This window comes from Raphanus sativus, unplaced genomic scaffold, assembly GCF_000801105.2.
Source record: "Raphanus sativus cultivar WK10039 unplaced genomic scaffold, ASM80110v3 Scaffold0770, whole genome shotgun sequence".
Classification (NCBI taxonomy): Eukaryota; Viridiplantae; Streptophyta; class Magnoliopsida; order Brassicales; family Brassicaceae; genus Raphanus; species Raphanus sativus.
The window spans coordinates 7,012-12,307 of NW_026616086.1; the positions used below are offsets into that span (position 1 = coordinate 7,012).

Sequence of the window (5,296 nt, forward strand, 5' to 3'; positions counted from 1 at the left end):
CCTGTAATTCTCTGATAATTTTATCTCGATCTTCTTCTTTCGAATGGCGTCGGTCTTAACCAGATGGGAGCATCTTCTGTCTTTGCGTTGGCGTTTCAGAGTCCCCAAAGAGTTTTCTTTGGATTTTGGCTGCCATCTTGGTGGGTATGCGTCCGGTGTTCCGTGGGCCGGTCAAATCATCTTCTTGCCTCTGGGTTGAATTGGCGTCGAGGTTATGATCGTTGGTCCTCGTTCTGGTGCCGGTGAGTTCGTCTACTTTTTCCACTAGGGATTGTAGTACGGACGATAGGTCGGCGCTTGGCAGGTCCTTTCCAGATATGTGGGGATTTTGAGATTATGTTGGGCATTCAGTCGCCCGTGCTGGATGAGTCGAAGTTATTGTGGGTTCTCCGAGGTGATTCGTTTGTGCCGTAGACGGCATCGTGGTGGAGGTGTTTCTGGCGTTGGAAAGCATGACGTCAATGGCGACATTAGTCGGTGGGCGAGTATTTCCGGGGTTTATTTGGCTGCTCCTTCCGGTTTCTACCGTGCTATCTGCCGCGGCATTCGAGGGTTGCTGTTTTTTTGCCTTTGTCGGAGGCGGGCTGCTGGATGAGGTGGACATTCTTTCAGTTTATAGCTCTTACTTCGTGCATTAGAAACTTTCCAGCCCCACGGTGGGCGCCAATTGTTGAATCGTAAATCCGGTAATAGGGTTTAGAATACAGTGATCAGATGCTAAACGAGATTCAAGGGGCCAAAGATTTCGTTTAATGAAGTATAAGAAAATATCCGAAAGGAGATACAAAAAAGAACTCATCGTCGTAAAGACTAACTCGTTGCCAAAAACTATTTCTCTCTATTCTCTCTCTAGTTTCTTTCGGTATTCCGCCCTCTCCTCTTCTTCATTGAATGCTCTCTTATATATACTCTCCTCGACCTGTCTTTCCTGCTTCGTAGTTGTTATTGTGTCAGAGAGTTGATCTGGCGATCATCATTGTACTATTACTTGTATAGGTTATATCTACGATCGGTGATTGGCACAGCCTACATCTTTAGGCGCATGTTCCTTGAGTGCGCCAAAAATTACTTGATCGATTGGTTTGGTCTTCTACTCTCGGACTTTTTCTTGATGGCTTCGTGTCCAACTCGCGAATGGACTGATGATTTTATTGTGTTCTGCCGGTTTTTATAACTTACTCATGTATTCTACCCAGTTTTATCAATCAAAATCAAATGAAAAAATATTTTTTTTTTTGGAAAGAACGAATGGCGGAGCTCTGATATTAGAACAAAATTAATAAAAAGTTCTTATCTAATATCTAACTATTAAAATATTAAAATAATAATAATTAAAAGTATGAAAAAACTAAGATATATCTATTATTTAAGAGATGTCTCTTACATCTCTTAACTAAATCTTGTATTTTTCCTACACTTAGCAACTTCTAATTAGTTTAGCTATTTAATTTTAATTAAATTTTAATTATTTATTTATATTATACTAAAATAATGATTTTTTGTTGCTAAGAACTTCATTTTAAGAGTTCATGCGGTAATTTTGCATATACTACTTACAGGGGATTATCTCGCACACGTAATGTGGATAGGGACCCATATCTATGGATTATCTGGTACATATGGAAAGTACGTAATGATAAGTTATTCAGGGAGATAAACAGGGATCCAGGAGAACTAGTTAGGCACGCAAAGAGTGAATGCCAAGCTTGGCATAATGCTAGAGAGAATATGAATGTGCCTCAAGTTACTCAGGAACCTCAAGTCTTAAGTTTGGGCAATATATGCATGATAGATGGTTCATGTACCTCTACAGATCAGTTTAGTGGACTTAGATGGGTATAGAAGGACAGCAGGGGGATGATCCAGCTAATGGGGATTAGGAAATTGAAGAGAAAGGAGTCAGCTCTACACTCGGAACTGGAAGCTTTGAATTGGGCGATGGAAACAATGTTGCAACACTCAGATTGTCAGAGATTTGGCACAGATTGCAAAGACCTGATTGCAATGCTGACAAAGCCGCAAGCATGGCCAAGTTTCTCTACTGAATTCGAGATGATTCAAACAATCAAGATGGACTACTCAGACTTCAAAATATGCTATGTGCCAAGAAATGAAAATGTGATAGCTGATTCATTAGCTAGGATTGCTCGTACCTTTCATAGATTGCTTTGCTACTTTGGTTATTCTATTCCGGTCTGGTTACCCAGACCACCTCAAGTTTAAGTAATAGAATAAACCTTTTGATGCCAAAAGAAAAAGAAGTTTTATGTTAACACGTGTCAACGCACTAGAGAACTTGCCTCGCTGAGTCCACGTCAGCACCACGGCCGTCACTACCCCCGAGACGGTTTTTAAAAAGAAAAAAGCTTCCTTACTTCCGTCTGTGAAAAAGAATCATTCTCTTTGAGAACGTCTTCTTCTCACGAAACCCTAACCTTTAATTTCCGCTACATTTCTTCGGAATCTCTCCGTCGGATCTCGGTCGCTATTCTGAGCTGCTGAAATCTCCGGTGAGTTGCCTACACTGATTGCGCAACTCTAGGATTTCGATTCACGCCTTTCTTTTGATTGTTTTCATATATATTTTTTTTCTTGTGTGTTTTGCGTAGTCGTCATCATGTTTATAGCTTGTATATCAGTTTCGGAAAATGTTGTTGTTGAAAGGGAAAGTGAAAGTGAAGGCTCTCCAGTTAGTGGTGGCGATGACAGTGATTTACCACCCTTACCTGTTCCGCCACCAAAGCCTTCCTAGAATGTTAATCCTGGTTATAGGAGTTCAGTATTGAAAAGTTTTGGTGATGTACGAATTAGAGCAACCAGAAGAGGTGCTGCGTCGCTCTCTTGTTTCCACTAGGAGTTCGCCAATTGGATTGCATCCTTCTTCTCCAATATCACACAGTGAGAACGAGGGCTATAACAGTTCCGATGAGCATATGCCATCCTTTGTTCCCTCTCATTCTGGCTCTGGCTTGGTCAGATTCTTTAACCTGTTGTTTATGGCTTTGTTTTCTATAAATATATTTTATTCCTATCTCACAGGAAAGAGAACATCAGTTTGAAACCGAGATTAGACAATCAAAAGGCTTTGAAATCAGACGTATGTTGGAAGATGGAAATTGTCTCTTTCGGGCTGTTGCAGATCAAGTATATGGGGACTCAGAGTCATACGACTTGACTAGACAAATGTGCATGGATTACATGGTAATTTTTCTTCGTTTCTCGAGCTAGGTGGGTTTCTCAAGATTTTAGCTTGCATTAGGTATATTAAACCAACAATAAATGAAGCTAGGTAGTACCTTATATACTCACTGTGTTTCATTGAATATTGATTTCATTCTTCGTTTCTAAATGAATAACAGTTGAAGCACTTTAGGTATAGAAATCATTAGTCTTTAGGTAAAGCGGAATGAAACTAAGTAAGAATGTAACAGCAGCATGATATGGATACAATTGTGCATGGATTACATGGTGATTTTCTTCTTATGCTGGTTTCCATGAGATATTAAACCAGCACATTGCATTAGATTGACAAACAGATTTTCTGTCGTAAATGGGGAAATATAAGTTGAACCAACAATAAATTAAGCACGCTTGCTACTTATAGATAGGCTACTTACCGTGTTCTGTATCCAATGTGTTTCTTAGTGTCTGGTCATCCTTCCACCTTTGGAAAGGTTACCGTTAAAGCATCTTTCCTTTTGAATGTCTATGTGTTGGGGTCCAAGACAGCATCAATCTTAGTTCAAGTGGAATGAAACAAAGAAGTTACAACTGCGTGTCCGTGTGTATGCGTTAACGATAGTCCTTTTGAAACTGTACTTTAATCTATCATTTTGTTCTGCGTGTACTGTGATTTGGACCGAGTATAGAAGTAGTGTTTTTCATTTTGATGGTAACAATTTGTAGTACTTAATGGTTTCACGATATGGTATAGGAACACGAGAGGGATCACTTTTCCAGTTCATAACTGAAGGCTTTACATTTTACTTGAATCGGAAAAGAAGAGATAAGGTTCTTTCTTGCTCTTATCCATTTCTTGTCTTCGTTAACTCTTTGTGTCAATTCTTTGTTTGACGCCCTCTTTGACACAATGGTGATAGGTCTTCGGAAACAACGTGAAGATCCAAGATTTAGCAGAAATGTATAATAGGCCTATCCACATTTACTCATATAGTACAGGTGCAGCTTTATTATCATAATAGACATTTATACAAGTTCTAGGTGAAAAAGAAAGTTCTAGAAAATAATGTTCTTTTTCTTTCATTATAGAGCCTATCAACATATTTCAAGGGAGCTACAACACTGATACACCTCACATAAGGCAAGTTACCACCACATAAGGCAAGTTACAATTCTTTGGTGGATCCACATCGGTTGACAGTTGGTGCAGGTCTTGGAATTAGTAACCTTAGTGGGGTAATTGTAGCTATAAATACGTTTGTTCTTCTCTTCTTTGTTCAACTGGTGCGAAAGAGTAAAACTTAGACTAAAAAGGTAGCAATCTTTTGTGTGTTTTCTCATCGTTTTTCCTGTTTTGAATCCAGAGACACGTGGACGGGGAGCAGGTGAAAGCTGCTATCAAGGCTCAGCAAGAACATCAGATCGATAATGCAAGTACCTTTATGTCCTCTATAACTCACTAGTCGGTCTGAGTGTGGGACTGCTTATATGTATTATTTTGTCTTTGTTCCAAGCGCTCTTAGCAGAAGGGAGATATTACTCTGATTTTGAGCTTACGGAAAAGGAGATTGAACGGTCGGTAATGGAAGCTTCTCGTACTGAGTATCTTATGGAATGGTCTAAGCCACGAATCATCAACCTCTAGTGCTGAGACGTCCTCTTCTGGAGCTAGTGAGTATTTTTCTTTTGAATCCTCTCCCCTATAATACACGGAGAAGAAGCATATTGGAACAATAAAAATTCTTGATACAGGAACTTCGGGCTTTGATTTGAAGCCAAAGGAGGCAGTCAAAGAGAAGACAGTGCTGAGCAGCAGCGTGGAGATGGTTTTGTCGATGGGGTTTAGTTATACGCAGACCATGGAAGCTTATAGCATTTTTGGGGATGACGTTGACTCTATCGTCTGCTATTTACTGGAGACGAGCTGTAGTAGCAACAACCGACGCAAAGGCAAAGCCACGCAATATAGCAACATGAGTTGTCCCTATTATGTAGTAATATAAAACATCAATTCGTATACCTATCAACGTTTGGACGGTTATATAACCCTTGTCAAAATATTGAATAAACTTCTGCATCATGACATTGCGTATGCGTATAATAATCTGCAAATCGA

The 5,296-nt window shown here is 39.7% G+C and overlaps 1 pseudogene; it reads left to right on the forward strand.

The window, feature by feature from the left end:
* The first annotated feature begins 2,322 nt into the window (after window positions 1-2,322).
* Window positions 2,323-5,296, forward strand: LOC108815414 (OVARIAN TUMOR DOMAIN-containing deubiquitinating enzyme 6-like; annotated as a pseudogene).